Below are 17,633 nucleotides of genomic sequence, written 5' to 3'. Positions count from 1 at the left end.
AATCAAATAAAATAACACTATGACAAAATAAAAAGGAAATATATTATATAGAATGAAATATAATATATGATAATAATACAAAAGAAGTATACGACGTACATGCACCATCACCACCACCACTATCACCACTACGACCACCACCACTACCACCAGTTGCGTATTATCTGATCGTTAATGGTACGTAATAGAGTCCATGGAGAAATGATATAATTCAAAGGGAGTAAATCTGACGTTAATAATAGTGCTCGTTAATATTCGATCGGTGGTTATACGCATCGTGTCTGACGCTAATCGTGAGCCCATTATGGTCGAGTTAGCCTGCAGGCGGTCTCTGTTCTACTAGAATTTCTCTCTCTCTCTCTCTCTCCCTCCCTTTCTCTATCCTCCCTTTTCTCCCCCCCTACCAACCCCCGTTCGCTTTATCTCCATCTCTCAAGGGATTCCAAGAGGACTAAAGAGGCTGTTCACCCTGTTCACTCTGCTTACGATGGTTACTGCCAATCTCACAAACCAAAAGCATGCCTGAAGTGCATCGGCAAGATACTAAAGCCTTCTTTCCTTCGTTTCATTGTTAATAAAGCTAGGTTTTTTTGTCCCTTTCTTTCTTTCTTTTTTTTTTATTTTATTTCGTTGGACTCATCCTCTAGTGACTTCAGTTCGTGTGTGATTTCTTTTCTTATTTATTTTATCCTTTGAACTCACTCTCTAATGTCTTTAATTTGATCGTTAGTCTTTTTTTTTTATATAATGGTCTTTATCATTACCTTGTCAAAAATAAAAATCAAAGGGTAGAAAGACCGGTTTTGGGATATTTTTGAGGGTTTTAGTGATACTTTGATGTATTTTTAAATGTAATGAAATAAGCGTAATGTATAATAAATAATTGCTTATCTATAATCACAATGGTATATATTTTTAAATAATGTATAATATATATATATATATATGATTTTTTGTTTATAATTAATAGTTATATAATATATCTAAATATAAAATATTTATATTAAATATATTATAATTTATATAGGTAATATAATTTATATTATTAATAATTAATAGTTATATTTTAATGTTAGGGAGACCGGAAAGTATTGCCGTGTTTTTTTTACATTAAATTCAAACATGTTGCTTTAAAGTATTATATTAATAAAAATTTATATTATTGATTTATATTATATAAAAACTAATGTAATTATACAACATTACTTATTTTCAACGTTTCTAGACACTTTCAATTTTTTTAGACAATGACCAATTTAAATAAAACCAATCAATCTTGAATTGATCACAAAATCAAACTCGAATTATCTTTAACACTTATGATAAAAATTACTCAAGAATGATTCTTAGATTTTTGTTATTATTTATTTAATGATAGTGGTTATTAAAATAAAACGAATCCACATCCCAGATATTTCTAGAATATTCAAAGATAATGGTATAGTTTTCAAAACCTTCGATCCTCACATATAAGTATTACTTAATGATATTTTTTTTTAATATTTTTAGTTATGCTATTAAATTATTCGTTACATACCCTTTGTAATAAGAAAAAATGAAACATTAAGGATAGTTAAAAGTTATAATAATTGTTCCTTTATCCTGAATTGTAAAGAAAGAAAGAAAGAGATTTACTTTCAAGATAAATCATAACTTTTACTTCCTTTCTTCCAGTTTTTATTCTCGAAATTAATGAAAAAAGAAAATATTATAGTTTATTATATTATTTATGTGTATAACATAACAATAATTGTCAAAGATTTGACAATTCTTTTTTTCTTTTAATTAATTCTATTTTCGAATTATGTGAGCTTGCAAACTGATAAGTGGAATGATTAAATTGAATGATTAGTGGAAAATCGGTATGGGGGTCATGATAGATTATGTGAATTCTGATGCAGGATTTCAAAAAGATCGTAATCCGAAGGTCAAACATTTCATAAATAAATTCGTCGTGATTATTTTAATAATTTTTTTTTCTTTTTATTATATTCACGTGTTAATTAATATTTTTCTTTTTTTGTTGCAGGTAAAAATCACTGCTTCGATTTTCCATTCTCATGGCCAATTAGAGACGAGATAAAGTAACTGAATGCTCTTATCTTGGTTGTCCTAATCGAAAAAGGGTAAAAGAAATTCAGGGTAATATTCAAATAATATAAATTAATTATCATTGGAATTTTTACAGATCGTAAAATTTTACTTATGTTATAATCATAATTACAATGAAATAATACGTAATATCTATAACTATAGTTTTATCATAGTCTCATTAAAATCTTTAGTTTCGTTTTGTTACTAAAATAAATTATATTCATATTTGTCCTAATCAGAAAAGAGGAAAAAAATTCAAGGTAATATTAATATAAATTAATTATATCATTGGAATTTTTACAGATCATACAATTTTATACTTATGGTATAATCATAATTACAATGAAATAATACGTAATATCTATAACTATAGTTTTATCATAGTCTCATTAAAATCTTTAGTTTCGTTTTGTTACTAAAATAAATTATATTCGTATTTGTCCTAATCAAAAAAGAGGAAAAAAATTCAAGGTAATATTCATATAATATAAAAATTAATTATCATTTGAATGTTTACAGATCGTAAAATTTTATTTATGGTATAATCATAATTACAATGAAATAATACGTAATATCTATAACTATAGTTTTATCATAGTCTCATTAAAATCTTTAGTTTCGTTTTGTTACTAAAATAAATTATATTCGTATTTGTCCTAATCAAAAAAGAGGAAAAAAATTCAAGGTAATATTCATATAATATAAAAATTAATTATCATTTGAATGTTTACAGATCGTAAAATTTTATTTATGGTATAATCATAATTACAATGAAATAATACGTAATATCTATAACTATAATTTTAACCTAGTCTCATTAAAATCTTTAGTTTCGTTTTGTTACTAAAATAAATTATATTTGTATTTGTCCTAATCAAAAAAGAGGAAAAAAATTCAAGGTAATATTCATATAATATAAATTAATTATCATTTGAATATTTACAGATCGTAAAATTTATTTATGTTATAATCATAATTACAATGAAATAATACGTAATAACTATAACTATAGTTTTAACGTAGTCTCATTAAAATCTTTAGTTTCGTTTTGTTATCAAACTAAACTATATTCGTATGTATATATGCATGTAGATCGGAAAGTTGCCGAACAAACGGCGTGTCCTAGCGATAGGCGAGTTATACATTTTAATGAGGTTGCTATCTTACAACCGACTGACTACGTTCTTCCAAAAGACGATACTAGAAAAGGGAACGGTTGGCTTATCGGGGAAAAGACCGAATATAAGTCTTACCTTGTAACGAGATACTCACGCGAAGTGTAACGACTTTTGTTTTATCAAAGATGCCGACTTATTCCATTTTCCTTTGATCCTTGAATCAAACGGAAGAAAAATCTTTCATTAACTTCGAACTCTAAGATCTTTTATAGATTTTAATTGGTTTCTTGTGTGACAATATCATCGATTTCTGAATTTCAAAATTAAACATATCTACCGGGTATGATCAAACTTAAATGATCAAATTGTGATAAAAATAAATATTTTTACTAGATTCTGAATTTTTTCGTAAAAATAAATATTTTCTTCTAAAAATGTATAATAAATACGTATAAAGTATGCATTGGAAAATATAAAAATAGATGGTAAATTACATATTTATTAAATATTCATAAATGTAATATATTATTAACTATATATATATATATCCTATTTAATTTATAAATAAATATATATTTTATATATTTTTAACAATAGATTTATTTCATCACGAAAATTTATTATAAATGATATAATATACTTTGAAAGTAAAAATAATACTTTCTAGCGTGAAAATTTTACAATTAATAAAAAATTGAATGTCTCGAATATCAACGTAGTGTTACAAACAAATAAGATCAATTTGAACGTCTAAGTTTAGGACACCTTATATATTTGTCTGTTAACCTTTTGGCTGCTGCATACTCTCGAAGAGAACCATCAATATTGACGATGCAATATATTCGTATATCGGTCGTTGCGATTGGTTGTCTACTGAATGATTAATACAAAGATTTGATACTATTCTTAGGGATTAACTAAATAAATAATTGCAAATAAATGAAAAATATCTACGTTTTATTTTATCTATATTTCAATTAGTTTTTTCTAATTAAATTATTTTTAATTTATTTAACTTGAAGAACATTCTTTCAATAATAATTGTTAATTAAATGTAACGATAAAAATTTAATATTGATAACGAGAAACAAATTTATTTTTGACAATTTTAACATAACGATAATAACGATTTAATAATTCATTTGTTTGTGATATATTACAATATCAGTATGAATCTTACGTACAAACTTTCATCAAATTTCTTTTCATCAATATTATCTACTTTCTCGTTGGATTTCATGTTTATTACATACCACACAAACTTTCGCGTTTGATATTTTATTATCTTTTCTCAAATATTATTTGACACTAAACCTATCGACACTTTGTTTATACCTATTCCTATTAAATTATTATTTATAAAAAAAAAACATAAAACTTAATATAGAATGAGATTGTTGCTAATTGAATACAAAATTAAATATTTTCTTTTATTTAGAAGTGAATAATGTATTATATATTTTATGCATTTTTGTCACATTTTTTACAAATTACAGAATTTTTGCAAATTACCGCATTTTTTATAATAAATTACAAAATACGGGGATAGGTGCGTGATAGGTTTAATATTAAAATAAGTATTTGGAAAATGCCTTTTGAATAAAACGTAATGAATCATTAGTATTTCTTTTCCCTTGATATGAAGTTCGTAGATATTTTGGAGAAATGTGTTTTATTAATTGTTAATGAAACATCGCGAAATATAACTCTTTACCTGAGATGTATTGGATTAGCAATTAAGTTCCCGCCGTTTGTTGTAAATTTTTGAAAAGTTTATTATTCAATAAAAATTAACAACTAATTAATCAATAATGTATTCTCCCTTGTTAAAATTTAAAAGAAAAACGGCGGGAACTTAGTTGCCAATTTAATATTTAAAATAAATAGAATAAAGGACGGTCTTTAATCCTTGATGCTTGCATAGTAAAGGAATAAGTTAATACGAGTCAATACACGATGCGATTATACGAGATATTATACTACGTACAAGAGCAGTCAAATTGAATTGAATAATACGAAGACAATTGAGTGAATAATATTGAAACAATTGTAGATATTCAGTTGGCATGTTGCATAATACGATATACATTCCATGTTGAATTAATTGGTAAAACAGTGAAGTTGTTAAAGTAAGAAAAATCTAATGAACGTATATATACGTATTTGTGAAAACGTAGTTATACGTCTTGCGTACATATTGATTACTATGTCAGAACGTATATATACGTCTTCAGCAATCAAACGGTTAATACAAGATAATTCCGTTTAAAGTGTTACAAACTGAGATTTCACAAAAGTGGAGAAAAATCTTTAATAAAATAGTTTATTGACTTTCAAATCCACTTTAACGATCGTATCTTTCTATTCTTTTCAAATCTGTCCGTCACCATTTCCTTTCTCCTCAACATTCGAATATAATACCATCTAGGATGCATCATATTCCTTTATATTGATCTCTTGAAAAGTTCAAAGAATGATACGTAATATCAGTTTATCAGTTTTCCCTCGCGTCTTTCGTGATCGATCAAACGACGCGAAATAATTTAATCGTTTCCTAATAAAATTCGAGAGATAGAACGAAAACTTCAACGATATTGTGTTTGACGAGTGTTCGTTATAAACGTCGAGTGGTAACGGTGTTGGAGTTCGTTGATTGACTGTGAGAAATATCGACAAAGAAAATAACTTTCACTCGGCCGATGATTTATTACGAAAAGCAAATCAATAAACTCTCTCTTTCTCTCTCCTAGAATTTTTTGACCAAATTAAAAGAAAGAACTTTACGTAAACGTACCCGTAGATATTATAACAATATCTGAACAATATTTGGGAAAAAAATTTAGGCCAAAAACTATAACCACGAGCCTGACTCGTGACCATTTGTTGTTGGACCGAACGTGAACGACACGAGTCAGATTCGTGGTTCAGTTCAACAAAATTTTCTTACATTAGTTACATATTATTATTATTATTATTAACGAGTAAAACTCCTGGTAAGAAATTTTGGTCAAAAATTGTAACTACGAGCCTAACTCGTGGTCATTCGTTCGGACTAAACGTAAACTACACGAGTCAAACACGTGATTCAGTTATTCTAGATATTTTCTAACTCTAATTACGTGTAATTCTTTAACATAATTAAAAATCCTTATATATCCATGATATCACTAAGAAGAAAAATCAAATATTGATGATAGTACAATAATATCTTGCTTACTGTTAAAATAAGTTAGCGAATAGGACATTTTGTTAACTCTGCAGTGAGTATTTTGACGAATGGTCAGTTAATCGTTTTGACCCGTTTGTTCCTTACTTTCCTGGTTTCATTTTTTTTTTTTGGTTCTTTTTCATCCTTTCTTTTTTTAAAGAGAAAGTTGCCGTTCCATACAACGACACACGTTACATTTATTCCTCGTTCATCCAAGTCATTTAGTTTGACCGAGTATATTTGAAATCCCGTACACATTTTACGATCGAAGTCTCCAGAATGTCTGCTTTGCTACTTTGACTCCTCCTGTTTCTCTTCTTCCACCACCTCTTATATGTAGTATCCCATCGTAACGTTAATTACGTCTCGCTCGTTCGGTCACGAGAAAATCGTTCTCCTTCACCCCTCCAGCCCTCCCTCTAACCCCTTTCCGCCCCATCCACCATGAACTCACACGAGTGACGAGAATAACGTCGTAAAGACGAGCAGCAATTTCGTCGTCAAAGCGAAAAACCGGAAATCCCGAACGAATTTCACCAGGATATAACGTTCATCGTACGTACACTCAATGTTGTTCGTCCTTTTAATTGCGACGTGATCTTTTTTAAAACTAAAACATCTAACTAAGAAATCTTTCGTCGCGGATCTTACTAATTATCTATTTTTTTTTAATTTTTTTAATCCATTTTATCAATTAACTGTCCTTTTAACTGTGATGTAATATTTTTCAAGCTAAAAGATCTGAGAATTTGAATGAATTCAATCAATCATTCAATCAATCAATAATTCCTTACAAATTCAAAAAAGCTTTGAATTAATATAGAATATGAAATGAATTTATTTTATAACGAAGAGTATAATCTATGAAAATTAGTTTATCTTAAATTAGCAATAGTCTGTAATTGGTGCTTCATTAAGTTCGTCATTAGTATTGCGACGTAATGAAATCACACAGTTGGAGAGTTTGATTAACACGTTGATTGTCGTGGGGGGTCACCGGTGATCCCCGCCACGAAAAAAATACATTAAACGCCATTATACAATTCACCTTATCTGCTATAAATAATATTTCAACGTAATAGCATAATAAATAAAAAATTCATGTTGGCGCCCATGGGCAAATCACGTGAAATGCGCACGGCAGTCAACGTGTTAATCAAATTTCTAGTATTTTTTACTTTTTTCATATAAATTGATCGACACATCGATCGTTGAAATATTTTCCATTTTAAATTGTTATGAAAAAATGTTCAAAGGATTACAAATAGAATCATCAGTTTCTAAAAAAACGATATTAACACGTTCGCAAAATGCTGTATATGAGTAACAAGTTTAATAATTTTCTATAAATACCTGTATTTTTTCTTGTTTTTGAAAGAATATATATTATTTTCATAATTATAAATATTAAAACGACAAAATGCGCAAATTTAATTTATTTCATTTTGAATAATTGAAATAAAAGTTATGTACAAAAGTGAATAAGAAATAGAAAGTCCAATATTTGACTTATATTTTTATGTAGCGATGAATTTTGTAAAAACAATCAATGCATAAGTATGGCTTATTAGGACAATCATTACAAAACGTTATCACCCTTTTTGTGGTATTTCATGTGGTTTAACTATTATAATTTAAACATAACTAATTACTACAGCGCGTGTACAGTTATCGGTGGGGAACTCAAAAATTGCTGTAAACATCGTTACGTCACGTAAAACAGTGTTACCAACAATTACTGTTAGATGAAAACATCTCAAATGAAAAAATTCAGTTTGACGTACAAATGCATCTTAACGTGTACCAAAAACGGTCCACGTGGCAGGGAACGTGTTAACAAGTTTTGATCGAACCCTAATGAACGAGTTTTGAAGTTTGAGTTCTTTCTAACGTCAGAACGTCAAAAATAATCTGAAGGTTTCTGAACAAAAGGAAGGAAGGAAGGAAGGAAGGAAAAGGGCTTTTTCTTACCGCGCTATGGCACGAAATGCGAAAGCCAATGAACGAAGAAGAAGGTAGGATAGCTGAGATAGCTGCTACCTTTCTCAATGCATGTACCCAAGTGTGGCTAACTCGTGGAGAATGGTTGAACCTACTATCCTCTTCTTCTACTTCTACTTTTTCTCCTTTCGTTTTCCTATCCAAGAAAGAATGAAAAACGAACACCGGACAAATGGACGTTTGGACCAACGGAAAAATGGTGGTCTAACCAGGATAAAAAGTTTTCTTCTTTATTCTTTCTATTATTTTAACCTAACTTCTTCCCTTTAGTTCGAACCCATTTGTATCCGACCATCCTAATATTTCTTATACGCTGCTATTTATCTTTGATCGATGTTATTTGTTTTTTTTTTTTTTTTTTTTTTTAATTAACGGAATATATTTTTTCGTTTGTTTTTGTTTAAATTATTGATATCTGTCAAGTGTTGGTAGAATTATTACAAGAATCGATGATATTTCGTTATTGATAGTTATTTGTTCGATATTATTTTTCAATCGATATATCAATCCAGTTTGTAGTAGATAACTATCATAGCTAGATAGTGTTTTTTGTTGTTGTTGTTGCAATCCCATCTCCTAGTTTAATTAATTATTCTTCCTATTATTATTTTAACTTAACTTCCGTTCGTTCGAACACATTTGTATCCGCCACTTTAATATTTCTTATACACCGTTATTTATCTTTTATCAATATTTTTTATTAATTAACGGAATGTATTTTTTTTTCATTGGTTTGTTTGTTTTGTTTAAATTGTTGATATCTGTCGAATGTCGGTAGAATATTACAAGAATTTATATTTCGTATTGGTAGTTATTTGTTCAATATTATTTCAATCAGGTATATTAATCAAATTTGTAGATAGCTAGGTATTATTTTTTGCAATTCAATTTCCTAGTTTTAATTAAATCTCCAAAATTGGAATTTTATAGAAAGAGATGCCGTTCGTACGTACGTACATACGCTCTATAGAATTTGGTTAACGCGAAATCAAATAATAAGAGAATGGTTCATACCCGATGAAAGTTCTTCATTCAAAAATTGCATACTTCTATAGTAGCACGCAATTTTATATATTAAAATGTAAAACCAATCTTTCTTTTTACAAATATATGTAATACGAGTTTAGTATGTACATATGCGTTGAAGATAAAGCTAACAATAATTTTGTTCAAAGATAAGAAACAAAAAGAAACAAATAGTTGTGTGTGTGTGTGTGTGTGTGAGCGAATGGTTGTTATGTAGTAAACGATTTTTATTTTCCTATTAATTTCCTATTCATTTTATTATATTTAATTTTTATTTAAAACTAAATTTTATATAGTTGATTGGATAGTGAACAAAATATTTTCTTTTATTTGAAAATGAATATTGTATCTCTTATACGTTTTTATCGCATTTTTAATAAATTGTAGGATATTTAAAAATTACCTCTTTTTTACAAATTACAAGAGCGTGGTAGGTTTTAGTATTAAATAAATTTTCCTTCTATTTTAAAAATAGTTATTACATCATACGAATTTCTATTCTATAATTTATTTATATCGAGTCATTTAATACTAAATCTATTGACATTTCATATATACCCATTCATATTAATTTATTATTTCATAAAAATATACTATAGCTTAATACAGAACGAGATTTTAGTTAATTGGATAGTGAACATAATATTTTCTTTTACTTGGAAATGAATATTATAAGTTTTATGCATTTTCATTTTATTTTTATAAATTACAGAACGTTGTCATTTAATAGTTTGGATTGTCTTGGTTAAATTATAGCGAGTTGTGTGTATTATTGGGAGAATTGCATTAATTTGTTAAAACTATTATTCATTTTTAAGTAGATATTTTACACTTCAATAAATCAAATTTTTCATTATTATTACAAATATTTTAAGAACTATTAAATATAGAAAAATAAATCTACGAATCTTTGAGCAATTAAATTCGATCAATTTGAATTCGCACGATTTGATTATTAAAAAATATATAAGAATACGTTGAGAAATTAGAGTTCTACATAAAACCCACGCGTACACCTACATGATCAGCCAAAAAGTAATCAGGTCGACTACCATACTGGGAAATTTTCAACTTCGCATAAAACTTCGGCTGTGTCGTTAATTCCACAGTTTCAACGATCCCGATGAAAATGTCCAGTTCTCTCTCTCTCTTTCTCTCTTTAATTCGGTTTATAACGGAGATTGAAATTATCGTTGAATATTTTTCTCTAACAAGTTTCCCTTTCAAATTATCACCGAACATGTTCGGTTATATTATTATATAATCTCGACAATCGTAAAAACGATTTCTTACAAATAGAAAAAATAATTCTGTTGTTTTAAAAGCAACGATTAATCCCGACGACAGTATTAAAAAAGGAAATGTAAAATGAAGTATTTATTAGTTAAATTCACGATCAGATCTGGATAAAAATTCTTTGACACTTAGGTGAACGTAAAACACGTGTTATAAAAAATTGTTATAAAAAATTGTCCAACCAAACAATTAAATAAACCACTCGTCAAAATATGAAGAAAATAATTATCAAGATTAAAAAAAAGAAAAAAAGTTAAATATTACAAATTAACCGAATTATCGTGCTGACATCAGTCTAAAAACATAGTTTGGAGAAAAACGCGTTTAAAATTTTTGATAAGTAACCGTCCCAATCCTGTGTCCGGTCACATTTATTGCTATAACTTTGTAACGGTGTAGAGAATTTTCTTAAAATTGTTTCTTTTTTTGTTGAAAAATTCTTAAAAGTATAAAGAATAAAAAACATCCGTACAAAAAGGATAAAATAGAAAGAAAAAAATCGATTTCTTTTTTTGTTGGAAATATCAAAATTATGTGAGCCATTAAAATCCGTTGAAGCGTTTGCTGCGTGAAACCACGTTTGAAACTGCGGACATTGCGGATACTCGTAAAACGGAATTTCCGGCAGGAAAGATTCCCTCTTTCCTCAATCCATCCCTTTCGTCAAGATTCTCAACCGGAAGTCCGACGTGCTTGTCCGACGTGCCTGGTACGAGTTGCTTGTCCAACGTGCCTTCTATTTCCTTTTCGCTTCAACATTTCCAACCCTCCACTCTTTTCCCACCTACATCTATTACTCAATATCTTCTGGACACGAGAATAGTGAGGATATCTATGTGTCCACCATAAAACGAGACACTGGACAAGATAAAAATTATACGAAAGAAAAATCTTCCAACAGCCAACCCGTCCGAATACTTTTCTCCTCTTTTTTTTTCCTTTTATCCAAAAGATTCCTTCGTATCCATCCTTCGCAATCTTCCACTTTAAATAAGACAAATCGATTTATATTCCAACATGTTCCGTCAAAAATTTGAACAACCTGAGGAATTTATTACGACGAATAATTCTTGAACGTGATGATCAGTTTTATTACGGATGAGCTATAAAAGTATGAAAGGGTTAAATTTTTACGATAAGAGTAAATTATTTTTTACTCGGATTACAACTGTCAAGGATCCTTTTGGAAACGCCTCCAACGGTTTTCTCGGTATTTTTATAGCCATCACTTTCGAAATTTCATATTTACTTCCAAGAATTTGGAAAAGTGGTAGTTTCCTGCTACTACCCCTTCTATAAGATCGTATTGGTACTCTTTTGGTGGGAAAAGACTTATAAATAGCGGGTGAAAATCGCTTCAACTCAGTTGATTCATAGATAACCAATTGATTCAGTTGATTCAGTTGATTCACATACAGTTAACTCAATGGGTTCATATTCAGTCAGTTGATTCACATTCAGTTAACTTAGTTAGTTCATATTCAGTCAGTTGATTCAGTTGATTTACATTTAGTTGAGTCAGTTGGTTCACATTCAGTCAGTTGATTCAGTTGATTTACATTTAGTTGAGTCAGTTGATTCACATTCAGTTAACTCAGTTGATTCAAACATGTTCAGTTAATTCATATTCAGTTGAATCAATTAATTTATACTTAGTTTTGATAGATAAAAAGACAGCACATATACTTAATTGATAAAGAAATCGTTACAGTTCAGAGTCACAGCTAGTTTGTATAATTCAGTCAGTACAGTTAGTTGATATTCAATCGTAACAGCTAGTTAGTATAATTCAGTAGTTACAGCTAATTGGTATAAGTCAGTAAGAAATAAAGAGAGCAGAGCAGATAATCGTATCAAATACCGAGCACCACGCTAATTTGCTGTACAGAGAAACATCAAAATATATTCTCAATCATAGATAATTAGCTCTAGAACTACTAACTGGGGTAGATATCTACGAAGATAAGATCGTTTTTCAGTACTTTAATTTATTTAAATCGATTTTTCACCGATTAAACTTTAGTAAAATTGAATTTGCTCTTCACTATTCTTTTTGGCATGAAAAAAACACAAAAATTCATATACTTAAAAGTCTGATTTACCGTTAAAATGCAGAAATCAGTTATTCTGCAAATTAACTAAGGTGCAGATTTACGGCTTTCGAGCTTTAGTGAAAACACCAGAACAAAATCATAAAATTATTATAGTTTAATTTTCAAATATTTTGTATAGCCACTGTACGTTCCTGATTCCTTGTCGTTTATTACATATTGTTGTAAACCCTCTCAAATTGATTATCCACTTTGATTAATTTTCCTTAACAATGAGAAAATCGTTTACGCGAAACCGTATATATGTGTAATAGGTAAATTCAATCTCGAAAATAATACATCAAAATTGTGCTCGGAACTAGAATGGAAACAAACAAAAAAGAAAACAAAATAAAAGAAATTATTTTCAATAATTGATAATCGTGCTTGGTTTTTTTTTAAAAAAAATAATACAAAACTATATATATTTACTAGAGTGGGTTGGAAAGTTTTTAAACTTTTTAACGATTGAAAAAAGAAAAGGTTATTTTTTTTTTTTAAATTAAAAAAACAATCGTTTGTCGGGCTCGAAACTTTTCAACCCAGCTACGTATTTTCAACAAAAAATAATCTAACTCGAAAAAAAAACAGTTTTCGAATTTTACATATATACCGTGTAAATATTAGGGAATATTATTGAACGTGCTCGTACTAGACTCTTCCCCTCCCTCCTTCCCTCTCTTTCTATCAAGTCATTGACGTTTTTATTTATTTACTTTTATGAATCGAACTTTTAGGACAGGTGATATACTTTGACCTAAATACGCAAAACAAACGTTTGAAGTTTGTCGAAAAGATCATAAATGATTTCATTGCTCATGCACGAAATTTGAGTAAAATGATCGAATAAAATTGGTTATATATATAATAGAACGAAAAGCTTATATAATACATAGCTCATGGCTTATTTTCAATGCATCAGATGTTAACTTTATATCGATCTATGTAAAAGTGTTACGAGAGCTAATATCGTTTACCTCGATATAAACGCTTTATATTATCGTCTACCATAATATAACTTAGATAATCTAAACGCGATGGAAAAATATCAAACATTATTATATACGACATATACTTAAGCTGGTAATTGGTCTTTAACGGTCAATTGTTCCTAATAACCTGGCTTTATAATAATTTACAATAATTTTCAGTCTTGATCTCATTTTAATTCTATTACCCCGTGTTAATTCATAATTTCTACGATCAAAGAACATTTTTCTTCATTATTAAATTAACCCTTTGACTATGGCATACTTTGAGACACACTTATCGGTACCATACAGATATTAGTTATAGATTTCAGAAAAGATATTTTTCTTTTTTGTGAAAATATATTTCAATAATAAAAAAAGCTGAATTTTATCAGATTAAAACAATATTATTTATATGTTTGTATTTCGAACCGAATTGTTAACTATTAATATTAAAAAATTTAATATCAATGTAAAGTTTTTGTTGCGTCGAGCACCTATAACCACTCAAACGCCACATTTCTAAGCGCTTATAAGCGCCCACGGTAGTCTTAAGAAGTTAATGATCTATACAAGCAACGATTTCGTTTGATTTAATAATCTTATAATTAAATAATTTAACTATGGCACACTTTGAGACGCACCGACCGGTACTATACGATGTAGAATTTCATTTTTTTTGCGAAAACATATTTCAATAATAAAAAAAGAGCTGAATTTTATCAGATTAAAACAATATTATTTATATGTTTGTATTCTGAAACGAATTGTTAATTGTTAATTGTTAATATTAACAAATTTAATATCAATGTAAAGTTTTTGTTGCGTCGAGCGCCTATAACCACTCAAATGCTACATTTCTAAGCGCTTATAAGCGCCCACAGTAGTTTTAGGAGAATAATGACATGTACAAGCAACGATTTTATTCGATTTAAGAATCCTATAATTAAATTTCTATGAAATCATTTGTAAAAATGTACAAATTAACGTAATCTCGAATGAGAAAGGGGGATTGAAGAAACGACTACTCGATAGAAGTTCGACACGAACGCGAAACCTTTCGAAATTATTATCGGCTAGTCCCATTCCTTAATCACATAATTGGATTTCGAACTTTATGCGAAGTAATTTAAAGTGGACCCTTCTCTCTCTCTCTCTCTCTCTCCCCTCCCCCTCTCTTTCTTTCTTTTCTACTCTCAATCGGATCGCGTAATTAACTTATCCGAACGGATTCCATAATTCTGCCACGTTCGTGGTAACTCTTTTTTCCTGACGACGACGACGACAAGTTTTTTTTTCTTTTTCTTTTTCTTTTTCTTTTTTTTTTCTTTTTCTTTTCTTCTCCTTCTCCTTCTCCTTTTCCTTTCTTTTTCTATTTTTCTTCTTGGAAACCACCTTTACATTTTTTCGGATTAGCCGAAAGGGGGAGGAGATTCGTTATACCGCAGGAATATCGTACGGGTCGATTAAACACGTTACCAACTTAACGAGTTTACGTTCTACTACGAGTAATTATTTCAAATAAAAAAAAAAACAAAAATTGAGATTTTTTACCTTTGATAATGATAATAGCCGAAAATTAAAACGAGAATATCTCTTAAATTGCTGTTAAATTAATGACGTGACACTTGACAATTGTTATTAACAGTGAAATGATCGAAATGAAGTATGTACCTATAATATATTGTTCGAAAGCAATCATATGATTGTTTCATGAAAAGAATACCAAATGCATGTATATATAAAAATATATATTTAAAATTTATTTTACTTAGAAAACAAATAATATACTTTATTATTATTATTTACGCATTTTTTTGCTAAATAAATTTGAAAATTTTTTTAGTAAACATACATATTACACTTTTTCACAAATATAAAATAAATATTAAAAAATATAAAATGTGTGTGTTTGTGTGTGAGAAAAAGAGAGAGAGAGAGAGAGAAAGAGAGAGAGAGAATCGTTGCATAGAGATAAAAATACAAAGTATTACTTTTTGTTAGTAGTATGCGACTTATCTTTTTTTCCTTTATGCAGAAACAAAAGAATACCTTCTCGTAAATATAAATGTTAATCTCTGTGATTTTTATATACAATTGACGAAATTGAATAATAAAATTCATTTAATTAAGTTAAATATCCCAAGCAGTCAAAATTATTACTTTTATGCAATATAAATATAACACATACAAACCAAAAACAAAAATAAACAGGAGATATAATACAGTAGTAATAAATGCACTTATATCATGTATACGAAGTCACGTAAAATGTAAGACATCGTATAATTATAAATATACAATAATTTTATTTGAACAAAATTAAAAAACAATCCAAATGGCTTTCTTGAACAATCCAGTGTTAATAATTGTATTAAACAACAAATTATAGTAATTATTATAGTAATTATTTGATTAATTGCATAAAACTAACGTTTTATTTAAATAGATTTTATTTTCGTTCTAATTAAAATTGTTTTCTTTCTTTCCTTTCTAATTTTTTTTTTTTTAAACTCTAGTTCCGCGTTAACGTTGCATCAAAAGTTAGAAAGAGAAAAAGAGGGGAAAAAAAGGAGAGTGGGGGAAAGAAAGATCTCAGCATTTAAGCGCTGGTGCACATTTGACACCTATAACCTAATTGCATGCACTTTCTCTACCCTCCTTACTCCTCTTTCTCCTCTTCCTTCCCTTCATTCGTGAAGTTACGGTGAATTCGCACGTGCCGCACATCGTATATGATGCGTAACGGGAGCCAATTATACGCTAGGGTAGTTTCATAGAAACCTTATTTGTATTGTTAATTCGTTTCTTCGTTATTGCATTTCTTCTCTAACTTGTAATTACTATTTTCAATCGTTAAACCAATTCAACCCTCTTTTAAACATTATTATTCTTTAATATTTCATTATTAACGTATTTTTCTTTTATTTTAAAAAATCTTTTAACATTTAATATTTTCGTATACAAATTGATTATTTAAAATTGGCGAGTACTGAATAATCATCATCGTGTCCGATTTAATATCGTCGTCAAAATTCTGACGCAATTATTCTATCAAATATTCTTATTTTTAAATATTTTTTTATTAATACATTTTTTTTTATCTTAAAATAACTTTTAATATTTGACATTTCGCTAGAAATTATTATTTAAAACTTCGACGAAAATGGTAGAATTATTGAGAACTGTATAATCATTGTGTCCAATTTAATCTCGTCATCAAAATTCTGACACAACTCTCTTATTGAACATTTTTATTCTATTTTTTTTTATTCTTTAAAACTAAACGAAAATAATAGAATTATTGAGAACTGTACAATCATTGTGTCCGATTTAATCTCGTCATCGAAACTTTTCTATTAAACATTTTTATTCTTTAATATATATTACCAATATATTTTCTTTTATCTGAAAAAATAAATTTAAATATTTGTCATTTAAAACTAGACGAAAACAGTTTAAATTAGTGAGAACTGGACGATCATCGTGATCAATTTATACTCGTCGTTCATTAGTTATCTAATACCATTATCAGGAAATCTATTTAGAAAGATTTCGTTCGGATTTCTTAGAAAACATAACTTTCCAATTCTATTACCTCGTTGAAAGGTAACCCACAAAAATATATCTATAAAGCAATTTGAAGGCACCCCACGTTGGGAGCCCTCTTTTTACGACTCGAAAATGGTTTGAGAAACAAGCAAGCGGTGTCCTCGACGTCCGTGATAAGTTGTCGTCGATGAACGAAAAGGGGGATGAACAATTCGTTCGGGGGGTGTTGTTGGTCACGAGATTTAACTTTTAGACAGAGAGAAATAGAAAGAGAATG

General features: G+C 28.5%; 1 protein-coding gene and 1 long non-coding RNA gene across 3 annotated transcripts in view; both read left to right on the top strand.

The window, feature by feature from the left end:
* Positions 1 to 2,124, top strand: part of LOC122522673 — a 38,223-nt gene extending 36,099 nt beyond the window's left edge. Inside the window, exon 2 of the long non-coding RNA XR_006305128.1 lies at positions 2,030 to 2,124. This is a non-coding gene — a long non-coding RNA (uncharacterized LOC122522673). The remainder of the gene's footprint in view (positions 1 to 2,029) is intronic.
* LOC122522669 (furin-like protease 2) overlaps positions 1 to 17,633 on the top strand; it is a 455,090-nt gene that overhangs the window by 361,326 nt on the left and 76,131 nt on the right. The window lies entirely within an intron of this gene.

Source organism: Polistes fuscatus, unplaced genomic scaffold, assembly GCF_010416935.1.
Source record: "Polistes fuscatus isolate 324 unplaced genomic scaffold, CU_Pfus_HIC Scaffold5, whole genome shotgun sequence".
Taxonomy (NCBI): Eukaryota; Metazoa; Arthropoda; class Insecta; order Hymenoptera; family Vespidae; genus Polistes; species Polistes fuscatus.
This window is presented reverse-complemented; position numbering and strand designations above follow the sequence as displayed.